This window comes from Microtus oregoni, unplaced genomic scaffold, assembly GCF_018167655.1.
Source record: "Microtus oregoni isolate MIOR12 unplaced genomic scaffold, Mior012 000092F_000, whole genome shotgun sequence".
Lineage (NCBI taxonomy): Eukaryota > Metazoa > Chordata > Mammalia > Rodentia > Cricetidae > Microtus > Microtus oregoni.
In genome coordinates this window covers 672195-685173 of record NW_024544601.1, presented here as the reverse complement: position 1 = coordinate 685173, position 12979 = coordinate 672195, and positions in this window count along the sequence as shown.

Here is a 12979-nt window from a genome sequence, read left to right as displayed (position 1 = left end):
GACAGTCACCCAAAGTTCCTCTGCACTGTTGGGGCATCTATCTTCGGCCTACAGTCCCATAGTTTCCAGCAGACATTTCCATGAAGCAGGAAATTTCAGAGTCAGTTCAGTCACTATCTGCTGTGTCCTGCAGAATGTCTCACAGACTCTTTCATAAATCAGGAACCCCGAAAGATCATCTCACATTTAGGCAAGTTCAGCAGTCCTCTTTCTGTGGGTTCTTTGTGTCCAGTTTATGCAACAGTCCAGGCAAGAGCAGTTTCTTGCCCAAATGGCTATCAAACTCCATAAAGTGCCTCTTCGATGCCCATCTTCTTCTTGAAGTAGATTGGTGCTGCCAGGAGCAGAGTATCTCATTGTCATGAAAAACCCTAAGTTATTAAAACATTTAAAATGCCATATTCTCTAGCCTTTGAAAGATATGAAGAATGCCTATCTGAAATATATCCATGCACATCTAGAAAATCTAACTAACATGACTACAAACTTGACTATTATAGATGATTATCTATTAACAACCTATATACATTACATTTTTAAGTGAACTATATAATCTCAATACCTTAATCAAGATCAGAAATACATATACATATAACAAAATTGACCTTAAATCTCTATCAATAAAGCAAAATCTATACTAATGCAAATTATTCATATCTATATCATATCCCCCTTTAAATGTAAAAGAACATTTATAAACAATATTTGGGAATATGGGAGCAGTTTTTGCTCTCCAAACTGCCTCCTGCTGAATGGGGGCGTCATTAATTAGGTCTTTTATGGTATTACCTGTGTGCTAGTTTCATCTCAGTTGGCAGATGAGTGAAGTAATTTTCTGAAGGTGTTCACAGCAACCCTTCAGGAGGGCGTGGTCCATCATACCATATTGGGATAGAAGAAATCCACAGACTCTCACCCTCTGTGAAAGCAAAATAAGAAACTCCTTTCCAAAGCATCATGTCCTTATATCCAAATTTCAAAGTCAAGACATTTTCAAAATATCTATGTTGGATTAGTTCAGCAGCATTTATAAACAAATATCTTTTAGCAGCTGTTGCTCTTTTCTCAGCATTCAAACAATTCAAACAGAGCATAATAGCATATAGTATCAAGATTCTCATTGTATTTTCCATCTTTGTGCAGCTTTATTTTAACCTCTATTTCATATATTTTTACTTTTATTTTATATTCTCTGTATATCTTTGTCCTGGAATAACTCTGTAGACAAGGCTGTCCTTGAACTCTCAGAGATCGGCCTGTCTCTGCCTCCCAGGCATTGGGATTAAAGCTGTACACTACTACACCTTGAAATCACAGAGATCTGTTTGTCACTGCCTTCTAGGCACTGGGATTAAAGGCGTATGCTACCACACCTTGAAGTCACAGAGGTCAATCTACCTCTGCCTCCTACGTGTTGGGATTAAAGGTGTGTACTACCACACCCAACTACTCTATTTCTTCCATTTTTTCTTTTAAGAACTTTAACTTTTAGCTTGCATATATTTTTAACACACTGTAAATCATTTAAACATATTCTTTGACTTTGAATCTTTCTTTTACTGTATATGTATCTTTTTTGACCACATGAGTCTTTAATTTACTGAGCAATATGGGTAGGATTAAAGCCGTGGCTTTGGCAGCTAGATCTAGACTGTTCCTTAGCTTTTCAGCCTCATGGCGGAAGTACTGGTTGTAGCCATGTTTACCACCACAACTCTATGGCGTTTTAAGGTCCCTGCCAGCAAGGAAACTGCAGCATTCTGCTCACAGACCACATTCAGTCAGAATACCTGCTTGCATCAGAATTTTCCCTGGCAGGATGGCCCAGAAAACCGGCAGTTTAAAACAGCACAACATTTTTCCTGCTACGGCTGAAAACAAACAAGCATTCAGTCAGCTTTTATCAACACCATTTAAGTGTTTTGTGAACGGACCTCTTAAGAGCTGCAGGGTTTTGCAGCTAAAGCTGAGTCTGGAAGCCTCTCTTAGATGAGTGCGCTTAGCAAGCAAAGCAGACCTGAGTAATTGCTTCTACCAAGAAAACATGCTTTATTCTTTCCCAAGCTTTCTCAGGCTTTCAGTGGATTCAGTTGTCCACACATCTGGGTGCCATTCTGTAGTAGGAGCTGCGGGCCTCTTCCCATAGCCTGGCTCCCGCACGGCTAGCTTTACACCAGAAATAACAACACACAAATTGTATTCATTAAAACACTGCTTGGCCCATTAGCTCTAGCCCTTACTGGATAATTCTGACATCCCGATCAACCCATCTCTAATAAACTGTGTAGCATCGGTCTTACTGGGAAAGATTCAGCATGTCTGTCCTGGTGGCTTGCTTCATCACGTGCGTCTGCCCGGGAGAGGGGAGCATGGCCTCTGAGCTCACTTCCTCTTCTTCCCAGCATTCTGTTCTGTTTACTTCTCCCACCTATGTTTTAACCTATGAGGCCAAGCAGTTTCTTTATTACTTAACCAATGACCTTCCTCCATCCTAGATCCATGGGTTCAGGAATCAAGGTGTGGCAAAGGGAATAGTTCCACTCACTATCACCCCTACAGACCAGTTAGGAAAATGTTTGCTGCCTGTTTCTGCAGTTTTAAGTTCTGTTGGCCTAGAAGTTTTGGTTCCATATGGGGAGCACTTCTGCCAGGAGCTACAATAAACATTCCATTGATCTGGAAGCTCAGACCCCCCCCCCGGGCACTTTGGGCTTCTGATGCCCTTAAAACAACAGGCTAAGAAAGGAATAACAGTGTTAGGAGGGGTGATTGATGCAGATTACCCTGGGAAAATTGAATTGCTTCTCCACAATGGAGGTAAGAAGGATTATGTCTGGAGTGCAGGAGATCCTTTAGGGCATCTCTTGGTGCTACCGTGTCCTGTCATTAAGGTCAATGGCAAACTAGAGTGGCCTCATCCAGGCAGGATGACAAATGGCACAGACCTTTCAAAACTGAAGGTATGGGTCACTCCTCCAGGAAAAGAGCCAAGGCCTACTGAGGTTCTTGCTGAGGGTGGAGAAATTACAGAATGGGTAGCATAGAAAGGCCTTTATAAATTCCAGCTAAGGTCATGTGACCAATTACAGAAATGAGGAATATAATTGACATGACTATTTTCTGTCGTATTTTGTTAAGAATGTGTTCTTACAGATAGTTGCAGGGTTTTTCTCAATGTCTTTATCATGTGATGTATCACCAATTAAGAGAATATCAATGGTTATCAATTTGTCACTGAAGAGACATTGCCACCTATTCTAAATTTATTATGCGTTTATGGCTGTAAGATAGATAGTTATCTAATGTTAGTTGTAATTATGACCTGGTTAAATACACAACACATTTGATATTATACATGAGATAACTCTACCATGTTGAGGCATTATTATGACCTGGTTATCATTTTCATTTGGAGACTAAACATGACATAAGGAGATATGATTAGGTGTCAGTTGAAGAGGGGTGGATTGTGATGGCTATTTTGGTTGTCAACCTGACTCCATCTCGAATTAACTAAAATCCCAAAATGGAGGGAACACATGGGAGGGAATTTTGCTTAATTTGATGTAGGAAGATCTACTTTTATTCCAGATCTAAGATGTAGGAAGATACACCTTTAATTCAGATCCTATGAGGTAGAAAGATACAGCTTTAATATGGGCCACATCTTCTCTGGAAGCTTATAAAAGGACATGGATGGAGAAAGCTTGCTCTCTTTGCCTGCTTTCTCTCCCCTAGCGTGCAACTACTATTCCCCATCTACTATTACAGCCTATGTCTTTGGTAATGTGTCATGACCTACTGTATATATGCTGCTTTTATTGGTCCATGAATAACACTGTTTTGGCCAATGAATTAGCAGAGTAAAGCCATGTGGGAAATCTGAACAGAGATATAGAGAGAAAGTAGGTGGAATGAAGGACGTGCCTGTAGCTGCTGAAGGAGGGAGACAACAGAAACTTACCAGTAAGCCACAGCATCATGATGATATACAGATTAACAGAAGTGGGTCAATTTAAGATAAAAGAGCTAGATAGGAATAAGCTGAGGTGTTGGTCAAACCATACTGTAATTACTATACTATTGTGTGATTACTTATATCTGGGTGACCAGAAATGTAAGTGCAGTCTCTGATTGCAAAATGGTGCCCAACATGGGGTGGCAAAATGGAAGCATATTAAAGAAGTCCACAATAGCCCAGAATGAAGTATAACAAAGGTTGATTTTGGGGGGGATAAAACTCACAGTAAGGATAAAGTTCCAGTTCATTGGTGTGTGCTGGAAGCTGGGACCTGAATCCAGCATTAAAGGGACCATACACACTTTTCATCTGTGCTTAGCGTATCTCACATCATACCCAAAATGGGCCAGTATCTAAAAGGCTATTGGCTGAAGGAGTTCCCACAACACTTTGGGATTTTAGTTGATACTACAGAGCAGCTGAGATATCCAGCCTCATGCACTGAACAAATACTGGATTCCAAGACCTTTTCTATAGGTAGGCAGTCATTGTTAGAATAGCTAGACCACCAGCCTGTAAGTTGCTCTAATAATGCCCTTTTCTATTTATTTAGAGAGATTTATTATGTAAGATCTGTTCCTGTAGAAAACCTTGACCAATACATTTCTACACAAATGAAAAGAAACCTAGCAACGTACAAGGAATGACCTAAATAAAGCATGTTTCCAGGACAACGATGCTTGTCTTTATATTCTGCTAGACTGACATTTGTGCAAGCACAAAAGATGTGCATGTAATTAGGGGTGCAGTTTAAGGTCAGTTTGAAGAAGAAAAGCAATGGATGGATCCGCAAGTCCTGTGAAAGGCATAAATTCTATGAAATATGAGGCCCCACACAGAAGCTTGTGCACTAGGTGGATGGTAAATTTATGACTAGAGGGGAGACAGTACTGTGCCATGATGGTGTGTGCTGATGAATTTTGGGGATGGAGAAGAAAGAAAAGAGACACAGTGATCTTTATCAGAGAATGTGGTGCCAGGTGTGGTATGACAGGGAGTGCTGGTGAGAAGACTCACATGGCATTGGGCAAGGGAGCACATGAACCAACTCTGCTTGCAACAGGAGTTGTTGCTGGTCACTAACCCTGGGCTACCATTCACTCAGCTTCCCCAGGTTTACTGGAGAGAGTCTATGTGCAATTAGCTGAGAGAAAACATTCCTGATGTTGGGAACACTACGCTTTAACTTTTTAATGTATATTTAAATCTATTCATGTGTAGTATGTATATACTTATGTCATATTCATGTGCACGCCTGGGGGAGGGCAGAGGATTTTGTCAGATTCCCTACAGCTGGAGCTACAGGTGTCAGTGAGCACTCCAATATGGATGCTGGGAACCGAACTCAGGTCCTCTGAAACAACAGCAAGTTCCATTAAATATCAAAAGGTCTCTCCAGACCCCTCTTTTCCCCCTGTTATTTCTTATTTGGCTTCTCGTTCTGAGACTGTCTCTTTCTATCTTGTGTAAAGGTCTAAGTGTCGTGACCATGGAGACCTGAGAGCATATGCGTGTGTCAACACACTCAGAAGTAAACCCTGATTAAATGGTGCAATCACGATATTGAGTACTTTCCCAGGGATCCGCTCACTGCATTTGATCTTCAGTTGTACTGTCACTGCCCTCCACCTCACCCTTAACCCTCTAAACCTCTGAACGTGCATCACAGGAAGCTCCCAGTTCGTAGAGTCAGTTGCTTCTGAGGGATCCTCTGGGCTGGCATTGAGGAGCAGGCAGTTCCCACGTAAAGACACCATCCTGAAGGAGACCACAGTGGCAGGGGTCAGCAGAGAAAGCCCTGTCATTTCCTGAAGGAGACCACAGTGGCAGGGGTCAGCAGAGAAAGCCCTGTCATTTCCTGAAGGAGACCACAGTGGCAGGGGTCAGCAGAGAAAGCCCTGTCATTTCCAGTCAGGGGTGACTATTTCACAGAGCAGAGACTTTCTGGTCTATCCTGCACGGAGAATGGTTGTCAGAATGCAAGTGTTGGGAGGCCTTGTGGGAGAATGCCCAGGGCAGGCGTGATGCTGAGCAGCTCTGAAGGGAAAGGTGCCCCAATAGCAGTGTTACAGCTCTGTTATGGGGGGGGGGGTCTCCACAATGTAAGTGTTACAGCTCTGAAGGGAAATTTTCCTGGCCATGAGGAGCCAAGGAATACCACAAAGTCACACTAACAACAAACCTCACAGATGAGATTTCCTGGCAGGGAGAAAAAACAGGAGGGTGGCTGCCTCTGGTCAGGTGAGAAGCAACAAGGAACTAAAGAGAAGGCAGCTTTTATATAGAGTATCTTGGAGTGTGGGGAGAGGGGTGGAGCTTTCTAGGGTAGCCTGGAATTGGTGGGATTTTTTGTGGCCTTAACTTGGGTCAAACTTAGTGACTGTGGGATTCTGTTGCTTGGCCCTGATCTGGGTTTGAGGTCAAATCAGGGTCAGAGAGTTTTTTCCTTGGCCCTGGTATCAGTGTCAATTCAAGGTCAGAGCGATTTTCCTTTGGTTCTGGTCTTGGAGTCAAGAGGGGGTTGAGGTATTCTTTCTTTGGCCCTTTTACCCTACACTGTGAGTGTGGTCTAATTGTTATAGTGCTTGCCTAGTATTGAGAAAACCCTGGAATGCATCCCAACCATAGCAATAAACTAGGATAGTGATACACACCAGAAATCAGCACCATACAGATGGAGGCAGGAATTTCAAATGTTGAATGTCACCCTCTGCTTTACAGGAAGATAGAGGCCCTCTGAGCCACTGTTTTATAAAAGAAAAGAAATACTTTCATGTTGAAAAAAAATGAATGTGGATCTCATGAATTTTTAAAATTGATGTTTAGATGTCAGATGATAGTGGCACAGGCCTTTACCCCCAGCACATGGGAGGAAGAGGTAGGCATATCTCTGTGAGTTCAAGGCCAGCCTGCTCTACAGAGTGAGTTCCAGGACACCTAGAGCTGTTATACAGAGGAACTCTGGTTCAAAAAACAAAACAAAAAAAATGATATCCAGAATTGTTAGGCTCTGAGAGAATCCCCTAAAGTAGACCAACAGCCATGTGTGCAATAAAAATATTTCTTTATTATTTTCAACATGAGGGTGGGTCTTGGTGACACCCAAGGAAGGCCACAAGCTTCTTTTAAGTGGAGTTAGGGGAATTTGAGAGAGGAAGAATTAATCTGGGGTTGATTGGTGGAGAAAAGATTAGTCTGGGAGCTGATAGGTGAAAGCTGATTGGTGGGAGGCCTAGTGGAGAGGTTATGTGGAAAAGGGAACACTCCTGCATTGCTGGTGGGAAAGCAAGCTGGTACAACTCCTTCAGATGTCAGTGTGGCGATTTCTCAACAAATTTGGAAACAACCTTCCTCAAGACCCAATAAAACCACTTTGGGTATATATCTAAAGGATGCTCCATCGTGCCACAAGGACATGTGCTCAACTATGTTCACAGCAGCTTTGTCATAGCCAGAACCTGGAAACAACCTAAATGCCCCTTGACCAAAAAATGGATAAGAAAAATGTGGTACATTTACACAATGGAGTACTACACAGCAGAAAAAAATAATGACAGCTTGAATTTTGCAGGAAAACCGATAGAGCTATAAAACATTATTTTGAGTGAGGTAACCCAGACACAGAAAGACAATTATCACATGTACTCACTCATAGGTGGTTTTTAAACATAAAGCAAAGAAAGCCAGCCTAAAAACCACAATTCCAGAGAAAATAGACAACAAAACAGACACACTAAGAGAGACTTACATAGATCTAATCTACATGGGAAGTAGAAAATAGAAAAAGACAAGATCTCCTGAGTAAATTGGGAACAGGGCAACCTTGGAGAGGATTGAAGGGGAAAGGGGAGAGGCAGGCAAGGGAGCAGAGAAAAATGTAGAGCTCAATAAATATCAATAAAAATGTATAAAAATATTTAAATGTCATATTCCCTAAAATTCTGAGTAGTTGAGGGCTGTTTATCAGGTACAGCTACAGTATAGAAAGCTGGCTCTGAGCTTGACTATACTGGCTCTTAACAGGTAAGATTTACATTAGTAAAAAGACAGAAAGAAGAAAATACTGCTTGCAATAGAAGCTTAACGGCAGAACTGACAATAGTAGACAACATCTTAATATATTTGAAATGAGGGTTGGATTAAATGTAAAGTATTTTTGTGAGAGACTTATAAGCACATACCATTTTAAAACATGAGACTTGTTTTTGTAGTATGAAGTGAGATGCAATGAACAGACAATTATAACATTTAACAGTAAACATAGGTACATTTACATTTTATGTATGAACACACACACAGAGTGAACAGGAATTGGGTTAAGTGGACGATTTGGTGGGCCCTACCAAAGGCATGCCATCGCACAAAACACACATACAACAGAGTCAACAGGAGGAATTTAGAGACAAAAACATAAGTAAACTGGGGGACCAGGAAGAGTATAAAGATGGCAGGATTTGGATACCTGCCCTGTCTCTCATTTAAGATGGTGGTGAAGTCACCTGACCTCAGTCAAAATGGCAGCAGTAGCATGTTGTATGGAAAAGTCACTCAGTTAAGATGGTGGTGAAGTCACTTAGCCTCAGTTAAGATGATGATAAAGTCACCTGACCTCAGTCAAAATGGCAGCGGTCACATGTTGTATGGAAAAGCCACAAATTTGAGCTGCAGGGAATTTAAGGTTAATAATAAGAGAGACGTAGAGGCATGATCTGTCCTGTGGCTGAGCCTCCATGCTACAAGCTGTTGTGCCCAGATTACAACCCCCAGATAGAGACCACCAGAGAGGCCCAGACTGTAATAAGCAAGGTTTAATCAGCATAATACAAACATGTTTGGAACTCATCTCCATGCCTATTACAGCGAGGTAGAGAGAGGAGTTGTATCTCTTCTGTGGGGTAAGCTTTAAAGGCATAACTACAAAGAGAATCTTTGAAGCTGCTTTAGCATGGGTACAAGCACTTTTGCTCCCTCCCATTCTGTTAAGTCAGCATTTTCCTTATTCTTAGAGCAAGGCCACTGTTCTTGAGTTAGGCCATCTTTATCAGCCTGTACCAGGTGGCTGGCTGGGCTGAGCTAAGTGATCTTGTGTTCGGAATCTCCCTGGTGGGAGAGGGGAAGACCACTATCTTCCTGGGAAAACATTCTGCTAGGAAATTTCTTCTCACCCCTTTGAGAATAAGGGGTGAGGGATCCACAAAGCTGCAGAGGGGAACAAAAGCTGGAATTGAAAAAGCCGCCTCATGAATCCGACCAATCTTGTTGGCAGCAGTAGTGGTGGCAGGGTCCATTTGCCTGTGTGTTGACAGTAGTTAGAAAGCTCCCATAAAAGGGGAGCTGGTAAACACAGCTGGAGTAAGGGTACAAGCTGAAGAAGAAAGACATTAAGGCCTGTGGTTACAAGGAAGACAGACATGGATTGCTTGCTACCCATAGCTAAAACTGTGAAAACTCACGAAATTGGCCACGAGGCGCACAGTGAGACAACTCTCGGCTGTGGGCAGGGTGTGAATCAGCATGTGACCATCACAAGACTGAAGATGGATGCCCCAGCATTGCAGAGGAAATTTGGGTGACTGTCCAGGCAGCCAGCTGTTTCTATCATCACGCATATTTTTTGGAAGTTACTTGCTTGCACTTCATGCCTAGTCAATTAACATTATTTCCTTTTTGGGCCTCTGAGGTAATCAAAGACTAGATAGTTATAGTTCTAGTTTTCCTTGTTCATCAAACACAGAAAAGCAACTCACTAAAGAGGTGTAATGTGTAAATGTTTGGGAGACATTAAAAGATAATTTGATAATGCAAATTAGAATAGAAAGTGGATTAGGTACAACCTTTTGGAATTCCCAAGATAGGATAGATATGGAATATTTTCTCTGAATTTGTCAAATGCAAATGGAATAGATATTGTTGATGTATTTTTGTCTGTATGTATTGTATATGGTTATTGTACTTATTGTATATGTTTTTCTTATATTAGTTATAGCCTTCTTTTTAGTTTAGACAAAATGGGAAATATAGTGGTATATTATTTTTGTTTTAATAAATAAAGCTTGCCCAAACATCAGAGGGCAAACCAGCCATGCTAGTCAGCCATTCAAGCCAGGCAGTGGTGGCACAGACCTTCAATCTGAGCAGCCATACTAGCTAGCCATAGAGGCCAGGCAGTGGTGGTGCATGTCTTTAATACCAGCACTGGAGAGTAATATAAGGTGAGATGAGACAGGAACTCACTCTCTTTTCAGTCTGAGGATTTCACAGAGATAAGAGCTGTCTAGTGGCTTGGCTGCTTTGCTTCTCTGATCTTTTATCTTAAACCCCAATACGTGTTCTGAGTTTTTATTATTTTTGCTACAATATAGTGCTCCTACCTCTGTGAAATGCATCAGATATAACTCTCACTCTACTTTAGGACCCACCATTGGCACAGTAAAACAAAATGTTCCTGTATTTAGTCAGTTACCAATTGAATACTGAAACCAACATTGCACACAAACATCAGTATAATGGTATACACATGTAACAAATAATGAAAAGGACATGTGCAATAAAAGTAAAATGAAGTAAGATATTGGGAAATTGAGAGATACGATTTGTTTGAAGCTTAGCACACGTGAGGTTGTTAAAGATGTTGACTTCGCCCAAATTTATCCACAGATTCAATGGAAAATCATTGAGAATACTAACAAGATGCTTGGTAGAAACTGAGAAGCTGATTCTAAAGTTCATATTTAAATTCAAAACATGTAGAATAGTCAAAGCAATATGAATCAGAAACATAGGGTGGAGCATGAAATAAAGCCCAACACATTAATCTAATACTTTAGGCACTAACACCATGTGGTCCCCGTAAAAAGATTAAATAGAGGTAGCATGAGACGGTGTTCACCTGTAATTCACAGCATTACAGAGGCAGATGCAAGGGGGTCAGCATCAATTTGAGGCCAACCTGGTCTGCATAGCAAATTTCAGGCCAGGCAGCCTCACATACAAGGACTCTTACTTTAAAACTCAAAACCAAAGAGCAGCGAGTGTGGTAGCTCCTTAATGAAATCTCAACGACTCAGGATCAATCCTCTTTGCTCAGCTTCAAAGGGGCAACTGACAAAGATCTGATAGAGTTTGAGAGTGTCACTCACTAGTAAATCAGTTCCCCAGAAAGCATAAGACCCTGATCTTGGCTTCTAAAACTCAAAAAAAGAACAAAATTTTAAAAAAGGAATAAAAACATTCCAAGAGCTTATTAAAGATACTCATATGACAAAATAAGCCCATGAAAACATGCTTAGCTTCATCACTGTCATTAGAGAAGCATACATAAAACACATTGATAAATCACCACATAGCTCTAAAATGACAAATATTCCAGTGATAAAGCAAGCATTCGTTGTTTGCTCGCATGTTTTGAGTAATGTTCATCAAGAAGGAGGGAATGGTAATTGCTCAGCTGGCTTTCTGCTTCTTCTCTCTGTCCAGGCCACATGCATGCAGGCCATGCAGTGGTGCAGCTCACAGTAGGCAGACTTCCCATATCTAGTAACTTCATCTGAATAATCCCTCGCAGACATGCTCAGGGACTGATTGAACGTAAAGGATCAGACATAGACAAGCCTAGAGTCTTGGATCCTAGATTATTCTAGATTCTGATATTCTGGCAATCTAGATGAACTCTCCCACAGACCATAGCAAGAATCAACATGTATCTTGAGAAGTTGGAAAATTCAATTATTGCTTCAAGGAATTTAAAATTGATGAAAATAATACACAGTGTGTTATAATGTGGCACTTGTGCCAGAGGATTGGAAGGCTGATGCAGAGATAACAGGGAGGCTGGAGAGACAGCTCAGTTAGTGAAAGGATTTCTGTTCAATGATGAAGACCTCATTATGGATTTCCAGGAGACACATGGAAAAAAAGCTGCCATGGTTGCAAACCTCTTTAATGCTAGCATGTAGGAAAGCTGTGGGAGAGAGGCTGATTCCCAGCATTCTTGGGCCAGCCAGTCCATGTAGGATGTGAGTGTAAGATTCAGTGAGAGACTCTGTCTCAACATATAAGAAAAACAGCCAAAGTAGGTCTCTGGTCTCCATATGCAGGTGAACATACATTCATGCACATATGCACACACATCAACATATCAATTGCACATGTGCAATATGGGAACATGTATTTCAAAAGATCAGCAGATTCTGGAGTAGTCAATGCCAGGGAAATCAAAGATGCTACTTATGGAGGAACCTTGAGTAACTACATGTGCTTTGCAAAGTACCTCCTGTCATGTAACTTTGTATTAGTACACACACATTTTCCCTCCATTGCAGCACCCACTTTCCTGAGCAATTGGAGGAGACTGACTGCTCTGGTTGGTCGATCCTTCAGCGGGGTAGCAAATCAAGGCACTTGGTCATGTTCTAGTAAAAATAAATACTCTCTCATCCTTTCAAGTCTAATGCGTGTTCTTTCTGAGGGACAATCTGAGCAACTTAAATGTGGGCATTTGGAAGGACCAGAGTCTCTATGGACCACATTCTTAGATGTAAGAGACTTCTCTATCACTACTTCTAATGTAAACAATACTTCTCTCATCTTCACATGCTTCAAAATCTTCCAGATGCCTTGAGATTTCTTCAATCAGAGGTAATTCCAAATAGCTTTTCTTAACTATCTGCTCTTGGGTAAAGCTACAATCTTCAGAGGAAGGGCTAGGCTATACCTGGCTTCTCCAGAGACCCCTTAATGTCAGTTTCCTCAAAACTTCCCAATGAATTAAGTTTGGAGAGCCCCAGATTCACACATATTAAGGCATCCACACTCCTCCACCTGAGTCCTATAGACTTGTAGACTCCATCTCTCCTCTTTCTGGCACTTTTTAAATTAGACCACTAACAGCCCAACAATTTACTAAACTTAGAAAAGTCACCCCCCTCCAGTGCAGGCAAGCCATCTATCCTGTACCTT